This window comes from Watersipora subatra, chromosome 7 (genome assembly GCF_963576615.1).
Source record: "Watersipora subatra chromosome 7, tzWatSuba1.1, whole genome shotgun sequence".
NCBI classification, from domain to species: Eukaryota; Metazoa; Bryozoa; class Gymnolaemata; order Cheilostomatida; family Watersiporidae; genus Watersipora; species Watersipora subatra.
Window position 1 is genome coordinate 4,140,707 of NC_088714.1, and position 26,282 is coordinate 4,166,988.

The 26,282-nt window shown below is 32.3% G+C and overlaps 2 long non-coding RNA genes across 2 annotated transcripts; both read right to left on the reverse strand.

Annotated features, from left to right (window-relative positions):
* Nucleotides 1-531: 531 nt before the first annotated feature.
* On the reverse strand, nucleotides 532-2,371 carry LOC137400022 (uncharacterized). Its single transcript, XR_010979204.1, has 3 exons — nucleotides 2,144-2,371; nucleotides 1,916-2,010; nucleotides 532-1,579 (listed from the first exon to the last, which is right to left on the reverse strand). It is a non-coding gene; the product is annotated as an uncharacterized lncRNA (long non-coding RNA).
* Nucleotides 2,372-8,005: 5,634 nt separating this feature from the next.
* On the reverse strand, nucleotides 8,006-8,865 carry LOC137401074 (uncharacterized). The gene is made up of 3 exons (XR_010979286.1): nucleotides 8,736-8,865; nucleotides 8,452-8,543; nucleotides 8,006-8,255 (listed from the first exon to the last, which is right to left on the reverse strand). It is a non-coding gene; the product is annotated as an uncharacterized lncRNA (long non-coding RNA).
* Between the last annotated feature and the right edge of the window lie 17,417 nt (nucleotides 8,866-26,282).

Here is a 26,282-nt window from a genome sequence, read left to right on the forward strand (position 1 = left end):
TCTTTGGGAGAAAAGCGAATGCTCAGAAACCAATTAGTTTCTATAGCTGACGTTTCTCACAAATGAACTGTTCACTATTATTGCGAGTCTTTGTGTCACACCAAAACAAACTACTGAAGTTTAATCCTGCTATAAAAATCAGTGTGGTATATTGATATCAGAAATTGAGATGTTGTAAATGCCATACGCACTCAACACATGATTGACGCTTGCGTGATGGGTTATTTGTTAAAAATGCTAAATCATTGTGTACTGTTAGTTTTTTGTATTTGCTATCTGTGACATACGTTTAGCTTAAAACTGTAAAACTTGTAGAGCTTTTTAATTGTTGTTGATTTCTAAATAAATCTGTTACTGAGTGTGTTTTGGCTAAGCTAGAGCTGCTAATTCAACATTATTCCTGCATAGTGTAATACGGTTTTCACATGATACAGCTGACCAGTCAATGGGTTCTTTTTAAGACCAGCCTAGATGAATGCCCGGAGTTGCCCAAATAGTAAAAGTCTTTGCACAGAAAGTTTATTTTTATTTAACATATAACAACATCGTGAGTTGAAATTCCGGTTAAAGCTATTAAAATGTCTAAGATTTTAATAGCTTTAGCCGAACAGACCAACCAATATCCAAACGAATAGACAAACTTGAAAAAAACATATTTAGATGTTTAAAGATATTTCAAGTATCCATTATTGTTGCAGTCTGCAACAAAATTTAAAGTTAGTTCTGTAGCTTTAATCAGAAGAGGCACCAAAATTGCTGAGATTTATCAAATATCACGCATATGTCCTTAAAGTGTGTCTGTAGTAAATATATTTGGTATATGCTTAGTTGCTCATTCCGATTATTTTAAAGTCTTGTTTTTTTCTACATAAGTGTTTCATAAAAGTTAATTTTGTATTTGCTTGCTTATTAAGGAGTTTGGCATTAAAATTTAGGCTGAATTGTATTGCATTCAGCTGAAGTTCTAGAACACTGTTTAAAATAACTAATCCGATACACGCTAATATTGATATACACTAATATTATTATTTTAAATAAGTTAACCTAAATAATATTAAAATTCTTATATGAACAGTGCAATCGAAATAAAACTCTGAGACAAAGACTGAACTGTCTTATTTCATGACACTTGCTGACAGGTTAGCTGATGCTCAACACATGTTTATTTGACGTAATATTGAACTATCTTATTTCATGACACTTTCTGACAAGTTAGCTGATTCTCAACACATGTTTATTAAACGTAATATTGAGCTATTTTAAAAATTGGTAACACGTAAAATCTTAAACAACAAAGTGTACTTGCAGTGAAACATGGACGGCACTGAAGATTGTCTTTAATAATCCTTAAAGCTTTCTTAGCATTAATTCCATAAATGTGCCTCACACAATTAAGTTATTCATAGATGTTACATAAATAAAATAAATATATAATCATTGAGAGGATTTGTTAGAGGTGCTTTCATGAATATACACATGTAGTTTCCAGTGGTGCCATAGAAGTACCATTATAGAGATACGATAGAGGTGTAATCCCAAGGTGAGCTTTATAGACTTCTGATATTCTCACAAATCATACCTACAAACAATCACAAGCAGCTATAGAATATACACATTTGAAAGTTATGTAATAGAAAATGCAAAGGATTATTGCCATTCTATAATGGAAATTTAAAACCCTAAAATTAAATTTAAAACAACGCTTAAAATTACAGACCAAATCAGTTTTGAGCTCAAAAATTATGATGCCTTAAAGAGACTAATGTCACATGTGCAAAAACAGCAAATGCATTTGGTTGTACTGAAGATCGATGTACTTAAGTAAAATGTTTCACTCAATAAGACAAAATTAAGATATCTGTTTTTTAATTTATAAACCCACTTATGTTATAGGAAGATGCAGTAAGTGAATTACCTGCTAAGGTAGATGTTGTCGCATGAGATGAAAAAAAGAAAGCGTCTTCAGGTAGGAAAGTTTGTAGCCTCCTTGTTTTATTCTGCTTGTTAGAACTGAAATAAGCAATGGAGAACCTTTGACTACTACTCAGCGTATGATTTTAAAACTTTTAGACAATTACAATGAATATGTAATAAAGATAGAGACATGAAATAAATTTCTATTCAGAGCATTTGATTTCCTTACCTGGTAAGGTAGAAATAGTCAGTTGATAATTCAAAAGAGTTACTCTCATCTAAGAGTAGTGATGACATTTCACAACCTCTAGCTAGATAACCCATAATCAAACTAGTAATGTTTAGTTTACTAAAACTGTTACAGTGTTCTGTACCTGTTGCTGATAAGACTTGATTCTGAGCTCAAAATGCTCTGCTATGCCTTTATATACAAACAAGCTTGAAGCATGTGGTAACTCTAAATGCTTACGAAGAATGACATGGCTTGATTACTCATTGTACCATCCATTCTAACACACACTGCTTAAAAATATAGTTACCATGGATACTGCCATTAACAACCCATATATCCGAATTACCACACCATTGTAATCCAACCTGCGCATGGCTTGACGTAAACAACAAAAATCAGACTGCTTATCCAAAATTAACTTGGAATTTAACTAGTTGATTGGTGACCAATTAAACCAATGACAGATAAACAGTAATAAATTACGATCGAACTAGTGTTTGTGCCAATTTTAATATAATTTTTAAGCAGTATTACGGAAGCTCGCACCGTCGACAACTTTTTGAGACAAATATCAGTATGGATCTTGTGAGGCAATATTGCCTAGTACAGAGATTAACTAGCCAACCATGTCTATTCCAATAAGCACCAAAGCAACCTTCTCTTAATAAGTAAACTATCAGTGTCTGTGAAATCTTGCGATGCGCAACTTTGCAATCTTGTTGAAAGATGTGGAATGAGCGTGTGGAATATCTGAGATTTGAGTTTACTATAAAAAGGCCATATCGCTGTGAAAGTTTCTCAGACATAGCTTCAACAAAATAATAGATCGTGCGCTCACAATAGAATTTTTTCATTATTATAAATTACCTCTTTTTTTTAAAAATTAATTTTTCTTATTTCACCTCTTGTTTTAAAAGCAGATAGTTAAAGGCTGAAAACAGGAAACTCTTTAAAAACAGATTTCATTTTACTATGAGTTATTCTAGAAAAATTTTAGTGTGTGCTAAAGCCTAGCCTTTTGCAGAGTTGTCCCCCAGGGCGCAACAAAACAACAGTCGTTTTGCTCGCTCGGCTCGCCGGGGCACAACCCTGCAAACATAACAGTTTGTCAAGGCAGGCTAGCTAAAGCCTAACTGAAATTGAAGAAAGTCATGGCAACCAAACATTGTTATAAAGATGTCTAGCTCAAATAAAATGTTTTTGACAGAAATCTCTGATAAATTTGATAATTTGGTTAATTTTAGTTTATAAATTGATTTACTTTGTTTAGGCTGTTAACCATATCCGCTTTTGCTGCAATCTATAAGTGTGATTGTTATCTTTGATACACACTGTGCAGTAGCTAGAGTATACACCTTCAGAGTTTCTGCTTTTATTAGCGCATTTTATTTAATGCCCATACTGTAGAAATATTAAAATAGTCAGATTTCTTTAAATAACTACACAGTTTTAAAGGTTTTTACTGAAGGTTTAAAAACCTTGAAAATTAAAAGGTTTAATTGTTATACATGTACTTTAAGATACAATTAAGAGCCATACATATATATCAGTAACTAAGAAGCTTTTTTCACCTGCCATTATTTGGTTTCAGACTTGATTGCTACCCGAAATGAAGAAAAAGTACTCTGGAAAATATTTATGTAGTACACCAGACAGCAGCGTCCTCTATGAGATCAAATGTCGGTTTTAAAGTTAGATAGATTGCTTTAAAATGAGAACAATTGTGTCAAAAGTTATGAAATGCTGTACTTTAGTTTTCGTTAACATTGCACTGTTATTCCATGAAGCCATCAACAGACAATGTCTGGTACAATTACAGTGCTTATTTTTTGCCATTTGTTGTATAAAAATCTTATCGAAAGTCATAAAATATCATAAGAATCATTATTGAAAACAGCAGTTGAGAAATGTAGTGATGATGAGGGAATGACATCAGAATGTGAAAGCAACAAGTTACTGTCATATCAGAACAGTTTAATTATTTCTTGCATATCCTGTAATGGCGTTTGATCACGACGATTTTGGTTACCAAAATGATTCAATGGTGTCACTTGTAACTTAAAATGTCAGTACCTACTTAACATGCATTGCGAGAGATTGCATTTCCCAAACACATGCTATATGAAGTCATTTGAGCAGAACGCATAAACATTCAGCAGTCACCTGCTCAGAAATTTAAAAAATAGCGCTTATTAGCATATTTGCGTAAAAGCTCAACCCCTGTAGAACTAAAATTTTGTAGCAACACTCACTCAAATAAGTTGAGTTTTCAGTTGATTGTTAAACAGAAAAAACTGAGCGTCAAGTTAAAAGTTAAGAAATTAAAAACTGAGCACTTAGTTATTCGCAAACCTATGGACTGACACTAAAACTACAAGTTCGTGTCCTCATGCAGACAAATAACGACAGCTGTTAAAACATTTGCTTACTAGAGATTATTAGGGCCTGGCTTGGAGAGTTTGTTATGATATGAAATCAGTTGACTTGATCTGATACAGCATGTTGAGCTGATTGATTTTGTTAGTGTATAAATTAAGTTTACTTAGTTTGACATGATATACAGTATATATGTATTTGTTTATGTTTAAAAGTAATTCTATGACTAAACGTAAATAAGACAAAGTAAATGCCAAAGCTACAAAAGAATTCAACACTAATAGTAATAAGTGGAGTAATTGTTTGACAAAAACTTATCTGAAACGTTGAGTTTTTATTACAGATCTGTTTTATGGTGTAACTCTCAGGTGTCTGTGTTTGAGGTTTCAAACAAAGACACCTGATGAGCAACACCACAAAACAGATTAAGTTAATTAGGCACTATAGATATTGAGATTATGGATTTAGTAACTACATACATCTAATAGACTTGATCTTATACACTTACTTGCTGTAAAACAGTAAATAATATTGGCCAATGGTCTTATTCAAATAGCTATAAGGGAAAGCCGGCAACATTAGTTTTTGCTTGAGCACCAAGATTTTTGGCGCTATGATTTTTTAAATGCAAAAAAATTTTTTTCGTTTTACCAGACCTCATAAATTACTGTATTAAAATAGCTTATAGTTCAACTAGTAGTTAGAGGGTACTTAGAGAACAAACATGACTTCTTACTGATCTGTATTTATTGTGGATTTGATTAGCAGCCTTTAAACTTCTAATTTGTAGTTTACAGACTCCTACCACAAATTCATTAGGTTTAAATGTCCATAACATTAGTAAATGAATAATAATATTCTTCTTTCAGCTTCTAATTGCTATATGCTAATAATATTACTGGAATGTTTTGCTTATTAGACACTATATTTTATTATTGCAAGTAAAATCTGAATATTTATCTTTTTTATAAACATTCGCTATACATTCTAGAGTGAATTATTAAGAAAAACCTTTGTAAAGTGGCTGATGGTCTGACATATGGTTTTTTCTCAATGAATTGTTCTACTAAGTAAAAAAACTACAAAATTCTGCGCAAGTCGATATAAAACTAATTACAGTGTTTTTTAACCCACCAGCTTGAAACTAACACACTAGTGGATATAACTGATCTGAACAATGGGAAACTAAAAATTCTCTGAATGCATAGGTAAGATGTACACTCAACACAAGGCAACGTGTTCCTATCTGTATATTTTAGCTGAAAATAGCCTAAAATGTGCTTGCATCTGCAATGGTTTTTATATGAATAATTTTTTACAAAAATTGACTAATACGTAATAAATAGAAACTTGAAAAAGAACTGTTTCCTTGTACAGCTGAATTATTAAAGTTTTATAGCTAAAAAATGTATGTATGTCGCGTTTTGAGTGCTCAATTATATGAGTTGATTTCCATATTTGTGCGTATGATAGCTTTCCTATGTGACTGTAGCAATTATAGATTCATGTGAACAGTGTTTAATCATGAGGCAACATGCATTCATAAGTGACATGTAGCCAACTGGATTCAAAGCATTTATTTAGTAAATGTAAATGGCACTGCTGCTAAGAACTTTTTACTTCCGCCACTCTCTTTGTTTTTTTATAAGAAAGAGTCGCAACGAACAATTTATACCCTTTGTAAAAAGTTGCTAAATCCAAAAGCATTCTATTCCTAGTCTAGCCTAATCTAATCTAGTCTAACCTAAACAACAACAGTTTTATGAAAAAGGAAAATACATGTTAAATGAAATAATTAACAAATCCAGCTTTACTTTAAACTCTTATATGAATATATAATTTAGCTCTATAAAACGTAAATACAAGTTTAACTCCTTTGGGTGTAAATAAGAATAACCTAGTTTTTCCAAATACACAAATGCTTAAGTAAAAACTGTTTGCATTTTCTCTCAGGAAATTTTTATATGGTCGTTCATTTCTGAAACTTAAATATAAAACTAATATTTTAAGAGTAGTTCCAATAATGGAGTGTAAATCTTTTTTTACTGCAAAATATGGGAGTAAAACTGTCAGAAGGTCTGCAATACAAAACCTTTTTTATGCCTGTTAACTTTTGATTTTTTGCAACTAATATTGTTAAACCTAATAAAAAAACATTTTAGAGTCATTATGAATGTAGACATTCTTTATTTGCGTTCGGTAATTTTTGCGCTATACGGTGTTTTTAAAGTTTTTCATTTTTTCAAAAATGGAAATGGATCTGACAATCTGATGAGCTTCATAGACTATGAAGTTTTTTAGGTACTCTCTAATAAACTACAGGCTGCTCTAATTTGTAGGTTAGTGTTAAATCTTTTTATAGCAACCGCAGCAAGAAACCACAGTAATTCATACTGATGAGGAGATTTGTTACTGACAGGAGTTGGAAACTTTAAGATTTTACTCAATTGTCAAGGCAAATGGCTAGAGAAACTGCAGGGTAATCAAGTGGTAAATTAAAACATGAGAATTGTTGAATCAATGATATGAAAATAGAAATGAGAGGCCCATGATCTGCACCAATTAAGCACAATTAAATTTTATTTGTGGACAAAACAATAAAATGGCTCAGTTAAAAATCAGATGGATTAGTATGTTATCTTTTTGAGAGCATGATGTCACCTCTACATCAGATTGCTTCATGATCAAATGCTGTTTATATGAATTTATGATGAGTATAACCACCTAGGAAAGCTATTGTACTCACAAATATGTAAATAAACTCACCCAACTTACCAGTTAACACATGACATGTTGTTTTTAATGTATAAAACTTTCATAATTCAGCTGAATAAGGAAACTGTTTCTTCTTTGTTTCCATTCAGTGCGTAATTGTCAATTATGGTGAAAATTTACTCATTTAAAAGTGAAGCATCACAGATAAAAGCATATTTTAGGCTATCTTTAGCTAATATATATATACGACTTTAAAAACATGTCATGGGATCTTTCATCTTATATCATTGTAAGTACTGGCGGAATATACCACTTACATTATTGTAATTGTTACCCTACTTGTGTAAGTTTTAGTTTAGGTCTGACACTAAAATGTATAGTTTGATTTTTTACAAAGTTCATTAATTGTAATTAAATTTTGAATCTTGTTTTTATTGATATTCAAAAGCAAATGCATTAACTTTAATGCAAAAATACAGCTTTTATGTTAATGTTAACACAACAACTTGTTACCAACTTGTAACAAGCGTTCAACCACATTTATAATTGATCTGAGCGCATCAGCTATAAACACAGCAAACAATCAGATTACACTGTATGTATGTTAAGCCTACCATTCTTGATATAAATACTGTTGATGTTACCATCAGCATGTTTTTAATAACAATTGATGGATGATTAATTTTCATGCCAGTTCATATTAGTATCAGATAACTCTTAGGTATGTACACACATCTATGTGACAACAATAGTTTTGTTTTCCAGCATAGAGGTAAATTTATTTCCTTACATTGAGTAAGTTGTCATGAACAGAACTCTGATACAGCAAAGTTTATAGATAGAAATAAATAGTCATAATATTAAATAGCATTCACGTGTTCCATCTAGGAAAGTGATAAAGGTTACACTCCCCCGATTGAGAGAACTTAGGCTATCAGTTAGCTTCTGAGGGTCTCAGAGTTGTCAGACTGGTTTTCTAATTACATCCAAAAGTGTAGCGCATCATTGAAATTCATGTCTATAAATAACAGAGTATTAGGTAAGCAGGATGAATGGAAGAAATTAGCAATTATATTAAAGGTCAAAGATTTTTAAAAAGTTTGTTTAAAAAATTGTACAAGAAACATTAATCCTTAGCTTTAAGTTTAACTTAACTAATTTTACAAAAGAATTCTGTTAAAATTTGAATAATCATGATAAAATTAAATATTTACCTGATAAAGTAGATGCCATGTTTAGCGCTAGAAAGAAGGCATCTATAAGTAGAGAAGCCCGTAGAAATGTGTCTCTCTGTTGCTGTTTGAAACTAAAATAATTACAACGTAGGTAATGGTTTATCATTTGGAAGCTTTAAAAATATCACACAGATAAAAAGTTGATGTATAGTTTTCATCAAATGCAAATCAATATAACTTAACAGGTTATACGAACTTGAAAGTTTGCAAAATTCACAAAATTGTTATATTTCTGCAATATAACTTATGATTTATTTCCTTACCTATCAAAATTAAAATAGTTGGTAGAGAACTCCATGCTGTTGTTTGCACCACTGATCAAATATTTGAGCTCACAGCCTCGCGCAAGATAACCCATTACGATAATAGCAGTTTTAGTTTCTGTAATCTGTATCTCTAGCTGATTGGGCTGCATTGTAATCTGAAATGGTTCTGCTGAGACTTATATATGTTGTATTTTTGCTCTTTGGTCTACCCAAGCCAAGACCTCTACTAGCCGTTGCCAATTATAAAACTTGGCAAATGGTTGACAGTCGCTGTTACGACAAGCCGATTAAATCAAGTCGCCCTTGCAAACTATTTAGTTACCATGGTAACGCACCGCATTGACCTTTTTTATTAGTTGCCAGTGGACCAATAGCATGCTTAGAAACTGAAAAAGTTATAATTTTAAAGCGGGAAAATCATGAATGCTTATTTAATGACATGATGAAAATAACATAATAATAATAATGTGAACATAAAATTATCTCACTACTATACCATATTATTTTATGACAGCAACCCAGCGGCATCGAAAGTGTTGATCGCCATTCTTCTCTCTAATATTCTGTTAACAGAAGTTTATATTAACACGGCTTAACAATAAAAGACTTTTAATAAATCTATTAGTAGTTGATTCTCCCACTTACCTATTAATGTCTGACTATAGGAGTTGATTCATTTTCCTGTACTTCTGACTGTCTCACAGGTTGACACCAACAAAGCTGTACAGTGAAAATTAATGAGCTTTTTGCACTTTGATGTCTGCCAGAAATCAGTTGGCAGTTTGCCAGTCTAAATGCAAAAAAATTGGTGGCATATCTATCGGTAAATGATACTTTAATTTGTCAAAAATGATCAAAAGTGGTGAATAGGCAGCGACTATTCAGATATTACAGAAACCACAGTTTTTGTTTGTTGAATAGTGTTACATCACATATTGAACTTCATAAATGCTGTTTTACGTTTTCAATTAGTTTGCATGTCTAGTCAATAAGAACGTGGCGAGTAGATAAATTGGCAAATACAAAATTGGTCCCTACTAAACACAAAACTAAAAAATGTTAATAATATCAGCATACCTGATAATGTATTATGAGTAAAAGTTATAAGATAAAAAGCTAGTAACTGTTTGCACATCTATAAGCTCGTGGTGTCCAGATATAGTTTGACAATTACATAGTACAATGGCAATGATAGAAAACTTTTTTAGCCGAAAAAAAAGTCGAAAAAGGTGGAAGAGAAAGTTAAAAAGCAAAAACTATTGGAAATAAAATCTTTTGAAGTTTTTTCAAATTTCTCAGTTCTGTAATGATATTCATAATCTGTGAGAGAGGTATGATTAACAACAATCACGCAGTTGAACAAGAGTGAGAGGCAAAGCTCTGAAAGATTCATGGCTTAGTTAGATATCCAATATTCTTTGTCATGCTGAACCAACCTGGCTCAGAGAGTAACCAGAAATAGATATAAATCTGTAGCTAGCATTAGTTATATCGGAGACCAGTTATCCTTTTTACCACATAATCGAGATGAGAGTAAAAGAGAAATCAACCATGCCTAGACTTCCGAAACCATCACCACAGCTAGCGCTATTCATTTGCCTTATGGAAGATTTAGCCCAACTTTTTTGCCTGTAGCTAAATCTGTAATGATACTGCCTAATTTTGGTGCAAAAAATGATATTAATTTCCAATAATATCTAGTTCTTTTCGTTTTTTAGAAATGGGACACAGTGATTGGCTATCAAGTAATGTTATTTATCTAAGCAAGCGGCTATATTAAAACTTTTCACAGATCTCGAGGTAATTAAGCTGACCGCAGATGTGTATCTTATGGCTCGGCACTTAAAACCTACTTTTGGTTCGCAGGTAAATGTAAAGCAGTAGTTTTTACCCCTAATTGTTCTTTTACACCAAAGTAACTGTTTTCTTATAATAAAAACAGAAGAAAGTTTTTCATGTGGTTGACAAAAGTTCATTGAATACAATTTCTGCATTTTGACTTCGCAGAAAACGTCAAAGTAAAACAATATAGAGTTAGCAAGATTATAGAACTTGGTATATGGTGAAAAAGTTACAAAGAAATACTACCAAACTTAAGTTAAAACAGGAGATGTTAAGAATAAAGTATGGGCCAGTTTTGAGATCAGCAAGATTTACAGAAAACAAGTAAAAATTCCTAAATTGGTTACGTCTCTTAAACCTATCAGAACATCAGACGGACTGTTTTTATACTAATGCTAGTAGTCGTAGTAAAAATAGCATAAAGTATTCCACTTATTATAAGTTAAATTTTACATAAACATCTAGCGTATCTCTGGCAAGGAGTCTTCACGCTGTTGTTAGTCTATGATTAGAGTAGACAGCAATAAGTTGTAATTATGAGGGCTTCAACACAACTTATAACGAACAGTTGAATTGGGTACAGGCTGTGCACAAATAGTTAACAGTGTTCATGTTACAAGAGTCTGATATATTCACATGGGTAAAAGAGAGAGGGCTGATTGACACCGTATTTTTGTAACTAATCATCTATTAGGTAACTAGTGACATGCACCAAATTTATAACTGAGAGGTAAAAAGTTGCCACTTATTCGAGCGCGTAAATTGGCTACCAGTACCAGGTGATTGGGTAAACCATTTTACACATTCATCAAGTTTGGGTGACTTGAGCACTTATTTTAGCCCCCATTCCTTTTGATAACCACCTACTAAAAGCTTGCTCAATTTTTCTGGGTTCAAAAATTTATATGTAAGTTCCTGGTATAATTAAAAAACTTTTTTAAATTGACTCGATTTGTAATATTTTACATTGTGTTTTATTAAAAAATCAAGACAATATAAAATTAGCTGTAAAGGGAGATCCTTAAATACTGCTTCTACTTTTAACATAGTCATCAAGAAACTATACATAAACCAATTTTGAGTAATATTCAAAAGTGCTAAATTTGATAGACAGCCCACTAATTTTAATTTATATAATGAATGTAAAACCTGAGGTTTACAAAATCTTTAAATATATTATTACTGGTTTACTTTAAACAAACCAGGGTTGGCATGAGTTTTTCAGAATAAACATGTTAGGAGCAAAGATAAAGGGCATTTTTTTTCTATTATCGTTTCCTTACTTGTTCTTTCAAGAAGAAATTAATATACATATTAATAAGTAGATTTGATTAGTTACTGTTGTTTTAGTCTACCACAACTAAACCTGAGTTAGCAATAAACTTGCAGTACTGTAATGACACCTTTATTATAAGACTATAACAGAAAGCATGAATGCTTCTCACAAAAAGAAATATATTTACTAATTAGCATATCTGATTGGATGTTGTTGATGTATTGCACCGCGACTAAAGTTGAGATAAATTAGTTGAGTTCTATTGCAGAAATAGTTTATTCTAGGCAATGGTTTTGGTTCAACATAGTAAATAACCAAATGTAATATATAGCAAGCTGATAGAACGTTACACCTTTTTCCATTATTATTCCTTTAATAAGCTCTTTAATGTCAACATCAACAGAGTTGAAACATATTCCAATACCACATCTAAAACTCTTACCTCATGCAGACCTGTTCAGCAACTCATCATGTACAATCGTGTACAAAAAAGGTTATTGAGAAAGATGAGCAGCCTCTGGGTTATACTTTTTACACAGATCACACCTGTGGGTGCAACACAATACTTAGTACAACATCGAGATTATGCACATCTATGCACATCTATGCACATCTATGCACATCTATGCACATCTATGCACATCTATGCACATCTATGCACATCTATGCACATCTATGCGCTAGGGTTGTCTCTATGCAGTTGTAAAAGCGCATCATATGTAAGTCTATAACATATAGGCTTACTTAGCAAGGATTATCAGCAAAAGCTGTCTGAGCAGTTTGTTTAAGTGTGGTTCCGAATCGCCTGCGAAACCTCAGCAGTAATCTTATGCAGCAAAACACTTGCAGTGTTAGGCTCAGCGATTTATGTTCACATAAAACTGCTCGCTAGTTATTGCATAAAAATGGCCGCTCGCCATGCTGTTTCGAAGCTCCTAATTTTCACCTGTACAGTGTATTTAGGAATCTTTTTGCCTGCGGCTACCCTTGCGAAAGTTGAACAGCACTGAACTCTTGTGTTGATGGTCAGCAACTATCAGTAGTACTTAGTGTGTAGGTTCCTATTTCACAGCCAATAGCCCTATGATCCTACCACCAGTGCTCACGGAGTATATGGGAACCAGGCTTTAATTTTAACTATGTCAAGCTACGGGATATAGGAATACAAAGATTTTCCAAGATTTTCTAATTATGACATCAAATTTGTCTCATTGATTATGGTTTCGCCCTGATGCCAACTTGCAACTGTCAAAGAAAGGGGCAAAATAGCTGTTATTTTTTGCTTGTAGCAAGTTCTGTAATGACAAAATCTAGGATTGGTGTGAAAAAAGAAACCAAATTTGAATGAAATCTAGTACCTTCTATTGTTTTGAAACAAAAGACAAGAATTGGACACTAAGTAGTGTTATTTATCTAAGTATGTGGCTAAGATCAATCTTTTAACAGATTATTTGGTAATTAAGCTAATCATAGATGTGTATTCTATTGTCTGGTGTTTAAAACTTAGTCTTGGCTTTCTGGTAAACACAATCCCGTTAGTTTTATTTCTAACCCTGTTAATATTAAAAAATAAATCATATCAATGTATTCTAATAGTATCTAGTATTTTTAAACAAACATCTGTCATATTCAAACATAAACATACATTGTGTAGTATATCTATGGATACAGCTTTGATGTGATTTATTAAGTTTTTGGTACTTTTATGGCTTTTATTAATCACATATAGTTACTAGCTGTGCTAGCCGGCATTGCTCGGGTATTAAAAATCAGCTTATAAACAATGAAAGGTAATGAGAGTTGCCTGCTACTTGCTATTAGCCTGACACACTGCCAATGAATAATTTGAGTAAGCTTACTAATAAGAGCTATTCCTCTCCGTGCCATTACGACATGAGTTTGTGTCATGACCAAAAGCCTAGCCTAGTTGCTCCCGTATAGTTACATATATCGCGTAGCAAATCTATCAAGCTCTGTGGCTTAGTTAGGAAGGTAGTCGGACTGGCGAACAGGAGGTTCCGAGATCAACTTTTCTGCTTTATGGATTCTTTAATCCAAGATTTTAATAGCTTTAGCTGAACATATACACTGAAGGCAAAGTTTTAAAAATATGTTTTATATTTTATATATACATGTAGATTTAGAAATAACAAAGCTTGCAATTAATGTACAGTTATGGTATGTGCGATACCCAGTATTTCTATTATAAAGTATCCTAAAAACATTGCTTAGCTTCCTGATGAAAATGAATAGGTGGAAAATTTGTATCAATATTATTGGATTGCATTCCGAGGAATAGTGAGTTGTAAATAAAACATGTAATTTTTAGAGCCTTCTACTTCCAAAATTTACTGAATAAGTGTTGTTTTCTAACACTATTCTAAGCCCATCTATAATGAGACTATATTTATATAGTATATAATTATTGTCTATTAATTTTATCTTAACCATTGATACAATAAATGTTATCTAATAAATAAAATGTGAGCTATTAATAACTATAAAGTTACATAATAAAGTATCAGAAAATATCATTATTGAATGTCTCTAGAAAATGCTTTTTAGCAGCAGTCTATGATTTTATGAATAAATCTATAAGTGTTACAGCCTAAATGTCAACTTTTACATTACATCGAGTAGCAATAGAATGATACCCCAACTTGTTTATTGGCGTATTTGTGCAGGTGTTATTATTGGCAGATATGATTTATTTAGTGTCAGAATTGTGGAAGACCATACCACTTTACCCTCATACATCTGCCATTCAAGCGCGGAACACGGGTCTTTAATAACAGACCTGCCAACTATTGAGATTCTAATTGGTCAGTTTTTTATTGACATTTTCCAGTTCCGCAGCCTGTTTATGATGTCTAGTAAAAAGTAGCTCATGAGTTCAAATTTTAACATATATACTGAAATATTTATTTTCTATAAGAAGAATTTTTACATCTCCTGCTTTACAGATAGCTTTTATCTCATACATTGACTTAAAGACAAATAAACTGCAACTCAATCATATTTTGGTTGGTTTGATCCAGCGGAACTGGACTGCGTAGGCCTGATTAGCTCATTGTGACTGTAGATTGACAAGTAATTTGCATTAATAGCAGGAAAGTCATGCGCCGCTTTTTCAGTATTTGTATGTAGTTGAAAACCAGATCAATACTGCTAAAGTCTATCAGTATTAATACAATCTTCAATGTTCTTTTTGACAATATTTCTATGATTTTATATATTTTAATTTTCTGAAATTGAATTGAAATGTACAAACTGTTTATTTTCTACCAAGAGCCTCAGGAATAAAAAAAACAAGTTCATAGCTATGTAGAGTTACTCATTAAAACAATCAGAAATCATTCAAAATTTTGAATTACCAAGCCAATCGTCAAAATGATTCAATTTTATTTGAAAGAATAGTTTATATAGAAGAAGCGAAAAAACAAGTTGGCAGAGTTCCAAAAGACCATTTTGTAATGTTGAAAATGTAGTAAGTTTTTAGCAGCAAAATGATAACAAGAAAAGTCCAAAGAATCTAGAAAAGTCTTTTGTACATTGATGTCATGATTGCGACCATCAGCTGTGTTTTCTGCAATTATGTGAACGTGTAACTAAAAATATTTTGTTATTCTTATGAAAAGACTTCCTTTAAGCATCAACATTAGAATTCCAAGGTAATCATAATATGCAAGTGTGCAAACAGATTAGAACTGTGGAATGTTGTTTAGTGTGCTTAAAAAAACTACATAGATCATTGTAATATTGGTTTGGGTTTACTAAAACCTGCTAACAGCTGGTTACAGTCATGATAGTGACTTAAATGAAGAGTCATACTAGCAGTTAAAAGGTTGTTTGACATTCAAACATTTAAAAAATTATTACAGTCTAATGAATGAATCTTCTTTTTTGAGAACTCCAAAGGTCTCAGAAAACGAAAGTATAAGTAATTAATCGCTCTGGTTCATCATTTAGTTAAATCTGCTTCTATTTGTTCATGGTTCTCTTCATCCTTTTAGAGAACCGGCACTTGTAGTTGGAGTGTTCAGTAGCTTGATACTGATTGTTTAACTGATAGCTACTACTAGTGCTAAAGTATGTAGGGTTCACCTTCACCAGAAGAACTCTCATTTGTTTGTACTTCATCGGAGAACATTCTAAGATAATCTAGAAACTATTGTCTAGCTATTTGAGTGCCCATAGAAAGGTACAGTGAGCTATAGAAGTTATAATGCCCCCATAAAAGACTCTATATTTTCTTACCACTAGAATTATGCATGCGTGAAATGACTAATCTAGCATATATAAAAGAGGCACCAGAACATTTTGAGTTCAGAATCAAGTCTAATCAGCGACAGTTACGGAACACAGTAACAGTTTTAGTTAGCTATACATTACTAGTTTAATTATGGGTTATCTAGCTAGAGGTTGTGAAATTTCATGTCTACTCATAAATGAGAGTAACTCATTTAAGTTATCAACTAACTCTTTATATCTTAACAGGTAAGGAAACACAATGCACATCATTTAACTCAGCTCATTAAGTTAGTTTAAGTTTCCCTTTTTAGTTACAGGTATGAGATCAATACTTGTAGGTTTATTGACTATTCAGCAAGTATTAAACTATCATATTGAATAGTCTTGATATCTTTAATCATAACCTGCTTCTATTTATTTTAGTTCTAAAAGTCACAAAGTCAAAGGTCTACAGACTTTTCTACCAGTAGATGCTTTCTCACTATCAATCGACCAAACAGCATTTACCTCAGCAGGTAACAAATTTGACCATCATTTAAAACCGTGATTCTATAGTGCAGTCTGAATGTTCATTACTAGTGTCTGTAGGTGTTGTTTAAAATACATTATTGATTTTTGTAGACATGAACTCTGGTGATTTGAGGAGCATTTGAACATAATAATCACAGTCATTGATAACCAAATCCTTGAGATGATAACTCTCTAAGATGAAGTCTCTTTTTAGAATAAAGAACCTTACTCAGTTTAACTTAAACTCCATCCATCTATTTTATTTATTTTATTTTAAACTCTATCTATATAATTTATTTTATTTATAAAGTTTGTATTAGTATACTGCAGAGCTCTATATGTGTAGAGCGGTAAAATTTTGTGCTATTTGTTTTATGTGCAAGAGTGTAAATTAATAAATGGCTGTTATATTTTTCTCATATACAAACGATCTGTAGTTTTGTCCATTCCCTGAAATTGCTGTTTGACTATTATATGATTTCTAAATACTTTCACTGTCCCATTTTGACTATTTATGTGTAACACGCATGTCTACTTAATATAACCAAATACTTTTAAAAATAAATGTGGATTCACTTTTGAATTACTGTCTAATTATAACAAAACCATTCTTGTTTATGAGCTAATGTCTGTATTACAAAGAAAAACTTTATATGTAACTGAAACAAGAAAAAGCATAACACAACTTTTCTTCCTAATATTGTTGTTGTAAAATGTCTTGAAAAAGTCAAACTTGAAAATTTAAGAAGGTAATTAATGGTATATCTATTAACTAGCGGCTGATATCCTAGAAGTTGTCTTACTATAAAAGTATAGAAGTATACACTCTTATACTGATATTGTTATTATGACTAATCAGGAGACTTGTAGAAGGTTGACTATCAGCATTTCATTGCTTATATAGGCCAGTTTTGCATTCTATGCTGGCTAGTATTTTCATGAAAATATTCTCATAGAAAAAATTTAAAACGGAGTTGTCTTCTATACTAGAGGTTTCTATTTTGTTTCTATTGCTGGCTTTGAATACTACTCTAACGTAACATTCCAATTTTTATCAACCAAAACGGCAAATGCCAAGTAAATCTTTCATTCTATATTTATATATATTATAGTTTAAGGTTATCTAACCTTAACTTTCTACATGTACACCCAACAGGTGCAAAACGGCGTGATGCACACATGCTTGCCAAGAAAAGCTAGGAGAAATTATCTAACTTCAGAATCATTACCTTGTACAAACACACTTTTGCTGTTATGCTATAAAATGGATAATTTTCTGATATTGTCCGGTATTGTTTTAGTAAAGATCCAGTTTTCCATGTAAGCTACTCAAGTTTATTAGGTAATTATTCTATTACCCGTGCTACGCCAGGCATTTGGCTAATCAATTTATAAACTAGTACGACTGCTGTAGATGGCTCTACTTCTACAATATAAATTGCTTTCTTTTTACAAGACATACTCCTATAACCACTAGTATTACACACAAAATCTTAAACTGATTTTACAAGTTAGTTTGAATTGATAATAACACCCATTCGCCCATAACTCTGATACATATATTAATTTGCATACATGATTATTACCAAAATGAAATCCTATGACATCACACTCACGGAATGCTATGTAGATGTTCTGTTTACAATATTACTCATGCTACTTATGACATCACAGTTCTCATAATAATGGCAAGCAATAATTTCATCCAGGAGCTAATCAATAATAACAAATATTCACCAATCATTTCAGTACTTCCAAGTGGCTACCCGTGCCAGTTGTTCAATTCAATCATTCACCTAATCATCTAGTTTAAGTGGTCTTGAGCACTCACCTTAGCCATAATCTTTAGAGATGACCTTCTGAAAGAAATTTCTTACTCCAATCTTTTGATTATTTAAAGTTGTATGTTTTTACTGCTCTAGTTTTAGTCTTTTCCTTACTTACCTTGCAGGTTGATAATGTTTTAGCATTTTTATCAAAATAGTCAAAACAATATGGCAGCTGAGAAGAAAAACCATCATGATGGATATTTAGTATATTAGAATATGAGAAATATTTTCAATTATTTTGATCATTTATTAACAGCTCAGCAATCTATAGATTTTTCTTCCTGTTTCTATGCATATAGTTTGGTACACAACATTGGTGTATCATTAGATTAGTGTACACCTAGCTCAACATCTTCAGCAAACTTGCTAAATTTATTTTCAGTAAATTCTCTCGATCTGTGGCTCACTCGAACAAGATCAAGCCATCTATTAAATTGTTGTAATGCTTGAAAAATGCTGAAATTGTATTTATTCCATTTTACAGGCTACTCTTATAAGATTATTGTTTTGAAAAATTTGTAGCACTAGAAACAGAATTGGGATGTTTCTTTAATTATGTTATAAGTATAAAGTTATACATAAATATGGAAATATTGTTCCCTCACCCCTGTTAACCCAAGAGGTGGTAATTCCAACTTAAGCTCGCGTCAAGATCTTAGCCATTCCCAACAAGGTGTGTTTCTGCAACTCACTGTTGATTGTGGTCACATTTGATGCGCAAGCAAGTGATGTACGGTGTTCTAATGACTTCTGGAGTTACAATTGTTTTTACAAGCCAGCAGTTTTTAATCTCTTTGACTGGGAGATATCTCTCCATTTTTTTCTTTTCTTATCTGGCTGTTTTGTAGTCATTGGGTGGTCCTATATCTATTATAGTAGCTCTCTTTGTCCGCTTATACTCAATATCTGCTCAATCTATATTTCAAAATCAAATCAATATCTGCTGTGCAACCAATATCTGGCTGCCAAAAAATGCCTGTCAGTTCAGAGGTCAGAGTCTTAGAGGAGTTTAGCGCAGTCATTCCTATTGACCTTCTCTGGACCTTCCCATCGGTGTTGTAGTTTATTGAGGCCATATTTCATAGACTTCTGTACACAACATCTGTGACTTGATTATGTTGACTATGTCCTTCTGGTCATTAGACCATCTTTGTTTAGCCACATATCTGTCTGGTAAAGGTCGCCCACCTCAGATACTTGTCAGTGGTAAGCGGCATGGAAAGGTTTGGTACATCAGTGAGATCTCTCATTATCAGTTTGCAGCTAGCAACATATCTATGCGGACCACGCTCTGTTATTTTTTCATTGTCTTCTGTATACTTATGAGCCTCCTGCCTTCATCTTTCCTTGTAAGACATAAACCGACCAGTAGGCTATTGGGCTTCAGGTGCTTTATGCATTTTCAGCAGCTTGTGAGATGCTATGCATGTTTCTTGATGGCTTCTCCAGCCTACTTTATTATCCTTGTTGGGTACCTTATTACTGGCAATGGGTAGATATTTATTTCCACAACTTGCTTCCTGGCATTAAGCTGGTTTCGTAGGAGCTGCCAAGGAGAATTTATATGGATATATATAGATGTAGGACCACAAGCTATTGATACCTAATACTTACCTTCCAATTTAATAGTATGCACTACAAACCAAGGTATTTTTCATAAGTGTCCGAATCTATGTCACCAATAATATTAATAATAAAATATTTGAAGTTCTTTAAGTCAAGTAATGTATGAGCGTAAAGAAAGCTAAAGAATGCCAGTATGTGAAACCTATCTGTAACCAATGATAGCCTCTCCAGTTGATTTGAAAACACGTAATAACAGTTGAAATCCTGATATCTGATTCATTCTTGTAACTGGTCCAAAGCCTGTCTACAGATAGTTAATAATTGGTAAAAAGCGCAAAGTATTTTCCTATTTTTAATTAACTTACAACAGGCAATCATTTTTACTGGTTACAATTTTGTTTAGCAGTGCGAATAAAAAGCACAATAAAAATCATGCATTTTAAAACCCAAATCAATTTTTAATATTATTCTTGACTAATAAATAAACAACTTCAATAAGTTGTTTATTTTGTAAACTAGCAAAGTGAGTTGAAAAAGTCCACTAGCATTGTCCACTATACCTACAGACCTGTTTGGTTGTACCACTACTAGAGAGAGTTGAAACACTGTCAGGTACCTTACTTGACACTCATTACCTGCAGGCCTGTGCAGTACCTTCCCCAGTACAAGGACTATGGGTTATTACAAAAACATATTGAGAAGGATGAGTAGTCACTGAGTCATATTTTGTACACAGATCATAACTGTGGGTGCAATCCACAAATATCAGTATATCATTGAGATTACAGTTGAAACAAAAGTACATCTACATGTCACTGGTGAGTTCTTAAGATTAGAGAAGTATATCGTACATCTAGTATGTGTACGTAACCAATGGGGTTCTTTAACAAGGTTCATCCTAAAAAGCTAGGTGGACATTTTGCCTCACTTCATCTCCACTAAGTTTCATGATACATGCATGTCACTAAAATTATTTTTTCTGACCACAAAATGGAGCTCATTGCTAATGATTTCCTTGTGATGCATAATCCATGATTGTCACAAGAAAGAGCACAAGATCCAAAGTGCATAATTTTTCAGCTTATAGCTACTCTAGTAACGACACAATGTAGTTTTGATAAAAATGATCATGATTTCATACAAAGTATTAGCCTTTCCATTGTTTTGAACTAAATTGAACACAGTGATTGGCGATTAAGTAATGGTATTTATCTAAACGTGTGGCTATAATTAAACTTTTTACAGACCTCAAAGTGATTAACTTGATCGCATCTCTTAGGGCCTAGCCTTAGTTCCTAGCCTTAGTCGTAGTTCCCTGACAAATCTCTTAGTGCCTAGCCTTAGTCGTAGTTCCCTGACAAATCTCTTAGGGCCTAGCCTTAGTCGTGGTTCCCTGGCAAAAGTTGTTACTTAACACACTTTCTTTAGACCAGTATTGCTAGTTTTTATCATTATACTTCTCACTATATTCATAAGTATATCACACTGACAAATTCTAATCATTTTTATCTCAAATGTTTGCTGAATGATTATTGCCTACTAATGTTATTCTAGCTATAAATATAATAAAACTTATCCAATCAATGAACTGTGAGCTATTAATAACTGTAAAGTAGCATGATGGTATATCAGAAAGCGTAATTAGTTAACTTCTGTACAATATATTTTAACAGGGTTCTGTTAATTTCTTTCTTTATTATAAACAAGTATTGAAGTTGTCAATCTAACCGTCAAGTTTTTAAATTAGATTGCCTTGGGCTACCATAGCATAGTATTACAAATACAGCTTTGTATACAGCTTCTATAAAGTTTTGTTTGTTAGATTATAAAGAAGCTGTTAAGTATTTCCATCTAAAATCATGTATAAAACAACGTGTAAAACTTGATTGATTTGAAGATAGAAACTACCTTCAACAGATGAAGTGATGGAACAGTCAGTCTTTAGACTAGTCAGTATGATAACAAACAGTCTGGTCAATATGATTGTAAATATAATTTACTTTTACTAAAGGGGAAAAAAATTATGTAAAAATCTGTTACGCCTGAAAATTTGTCACTATCAACTTTACTATCATCTAATTTTATAAAAATAAAATATACTTATATAATATACTTTTGCCAGAGTAGAAACAGACGCTGGAAACATATTGTATTAGATAAAATTTTGCCTTAATGACTTCACTGTTAGTCTTTTATAACAAGTGTGGGTCATTTGCTCACCTAGGCAAATGACCCACACTTGCAGTTACCCTAGGCACCAAAAATAGGTGCCTAGGGTATTTATTTTGACGTAAGATTTAATTATCTTGTCAGTTATTTTGCTAAATTAAAAATAACCCACACTTTGTCTTTTTATCATGTACCCAAAAAGAAAGCAAAATAAATGGTTAAGAAAATGTATTAGTCAATACCAATCAGATACAAAATTGGCATAACTGTTTGCTCATTTACATAGCTCAAAATTCCTGATTACATCTAAAATTGACCAAATGCAACTTTAAATAGATGACTATCATATAGTTTATTCATTTGATGGCTATAAAAAGTAGGTGAGTGTTTGTGTTTCATCAGGATTTGAAAAGCTTTAAAAGCAAGTCTGACCAGTGACAAGATATTGCTGCGCTTAAAGTTGCCTCAACTGAACTAAATAAAAAGGTTTAGTGCCAGGAGGATGGCGCAGGAACTGCTAGCGCTAGACAGTTGTTGTAATCTTGTGATATGTTATGGCCAGAGAAACCAGCCTCTTCCACTCTGATTGGTTATACTTATTATGAGAGCGGTATCAATCATACGCACACAAACTGCCCTACTACAACCTGTCACAAGCCTAGTGAATGATGTATGGTCTTGAAACCTGTGTGTCATTACACGGCCTCTAGATAGCTTATAATTGAGTGCTTGGAACCTTCGTGACATGGTAAATCATTACAATACTCTATCTCCTGGTTGGTATGATTCAATATGTTACACACACTGGACATCATCATACAGCATAAATTATATTATAGCAACAGAAAAGCATTTAAAATTACAAACTGTGACATCATGAGCATCATTGGATGATGATGTGCAAACAGTAGTTGTTTGGCTCCTAAGTGCATTTGATGTCATAGCCTGTGGACCCCACTTAACAATATATGTAACTACAGGTTTACTAATGTATTTTTCTTTATGTTTAATGTATTTTTTATTTTTATTTATGTTTATAGATTTTTGTTTAATATATTATAAAAAAGTTTAAAGTTTTACTATCTAAACTTAGAGTCTTGATATTATCTATAGTTTTGAAAAACAATAAGCAGTATCTTAACTATAGTTTTGTATACAACTTCAGTCCATTCAAAGTTGATGATTGCTTTGAAGATGGAAACTACTTTCAACTGATGAAGTGATGGAACAGTCAGTTTTTAAACTAGTCAGTATGATAACAAACAGTCTGGTCAGTCTGATTGTAAATATACTCTACTTTTACTAGAGTTGAATAAGCCACTAGAAATATATATTATTAGAGCAAACGTTGCACCAACAAATTTTGCATTAATCTTTTATATAGCATGATGTCATCGATGCTCACCTACTCGATATTCTAAACTCAGTTTTTAAAGATTTTTTACCAAAATTCATCGGGTTATTTATAAAATATAAAATCAAAAAATCAATCAGAAGCAATATTGGCAACATCATGTTTATTAACCAATTTTGTAGGTATTATCACTGACAGATATGATGTATTCGGTGTCAGAATGGTGCAGGTTCTTATCACTCTATCTTCCTACACCTTCCACATAAGTGCAGAGCATCGTTAACTGCAGACCTGCCAACTCCTAAGATTCTAGTTTTTAAGTTATGTTAGTATTTTTGAGCTCTATAGCCTGTTTATGGTATCTCAATATTGTACCGTAAAAAGCAGCACAGATAGAAAATATACTAAAATTTGTAAATAGTTGGTACAAAAAAAATTGTTTGAGTCATACTTATGAGAGACTTTCAGATAAAAACATTTCAAGATATTGTTTGGTCTGTTTTAGTGAAACATGACTGTGTAGGACTGACTGTCACTGCTAGTTAGTATCAGTTTTGCAATTTCCTTATAAAATTTTGTATCAGGTTTGATGAAAAATCTAAAACCTAAAATAAAAAAATGAAAATGAAAAATTGAAGTCAGTTTATCAGTTACCACAGTTTTATTCTGACATTGCCGGATATGACTGTTTGCAGATTATAAATCTAACTTCAAGCTCTTTTGACAGACTTTGAATCTTACACAAAATTATTACTACTAAAGCTCAAAAATACATACACACTTTGACTCAGAACAACCGAATCAGGGTTATTTTTAAGGTAGTCATAGCTAAAATTAGGTCTAAAATATGGCTCAAAATCATGCTAAATTGATAAGTGTATACGTTGGTTGGTACTGGTAGCCAAATGTAAGTGCGTGAATGATTGGTGTGTTTGTGTTGTTGCTGATTAGCTCTCGGTTATTGTTAGTCCTTAGGAAAGTCGTGATGTCATGAATAATATTGTAAACGAGCATCTACATCACTACAAGTAGACTGTAATGTCATAGGCTGGCAACTTAGTAATAATCATATATGCAAATTAATGTATGTAGCAGATTCATACTCTGCCTTTCGAGAGATGCTGATTGAAACAAGAAAGTTTATAATTTTAGAATACTCTTACTTATAGGTGTTTGACTTGTAAAATAAATAGTGATTGACACTACTATGATATAGCTATTTTTAGTAGCGGTACTAGTTTATGAGTTGACGCAAGTCACAAGTTGACTCGAACATGACTGCTTACCAAAAAAGCAGCCTTGATTACCTCACCCTCTTTTACAAATGTGACTATATCAGACTCATGTGTTTCCAAATTAGTAACTTCTTACTTTAACAAGACTAATAATGGGTAGAGCATGAACATTGGCAGTTATGACTCAAATTAGTCAAATGCCTTTTAAATGTTCTATGAAATAAAAAAATTTGTGAAACTTTATTTCATGTGCTTCTACCTACAACAAATATAGAAATACAAATTGTTAGGTAAAAACAACTGCGAACTATCATTGTGATTTCCTAATCATGTTTCAAAAGCCGCTTTAAAGACTTGAAACATTACAATATGAACTCCTACTTACAACAAATATAGAAAAGCTAACTAGCAAACAATCCTGAATTATCACTGAGATTTCCCAATCATATTTCAAGAGTAGTTTTAAGACCACCTCATACTAGTAAATGTAATAGGATTTTGCACAATCAGTTAAGACATTCACCTTGAATGAAATAATCTTTGTAAAGGTATTACTAATATACTAATAGCTCTGTTGTCCGTTGTGCAAAACAATTGTTAAGCTGGTCCAAAACACTGGTATTGTTTTAGTAACATTTTTATTAAATATCTAGCTTTCCAGGTAAATTACTCAAATTAGGTAATTATTTTATTAACGCCAGGCAGTCAACTAGTCAGTCTAAAATTACACAATCTGAGCAGTTTGTATACTGGCAGTTTTAGACAAATAAATTCTACATGTAACTTTGTAAAGCACAAAATGTTTATGAAAATGTTTAAAACAACAAGTTTTTGTAAAGCTTACCAGCTTACCAACTATTTGATGTTTTAGTAAATGAGCTAGAATAAAAAACATACAAACTATTGCTTTTGTGAACAATTGTGTAGCTGAAGCCTTTCCTACTCATACACAACATAAAAAACTTGTTTCAACTAAGGACCATTGTAAATTTTTAGATTTGTAGGTAATAGCCTCTGTTCTGTTTCCAATCTTTCAACTATATGTAAATAATAAAACTTTAGTATCCCATTAGCCACCTCAGCTTTGATGATGTTTATTATTTAAACCAAAAGCTGGTACAAACATTCTGCACAACATTCTAGAATGATTAAACTAAGTAAGTTGTAATATATTGAATCAGGCCAACTTGGAGGTAGAGTATTGTGATGAATTGCCATGTCACAAATGTACTCAATCATAAGCTGCTTACAAGCAATGTAAAGATATACACATACCATGAGTATTCGTCACTGACTAAAGCTAGTAGTGGGTTTTAGAGTAGCTTGGGTAGCATGCTCTATGTCACCCACATTATAACTATATCCAATCAGAGTGGAAGAGACTCATTCCTCCGGTCATATCATAGCTTTTTAAATTATGATCATACACAAGTATTAAAACACTATTGATAGCAACGGAATAGATAAACTATATAATAGCCATCAATTTAAAGTAATATTTTGACAGATATA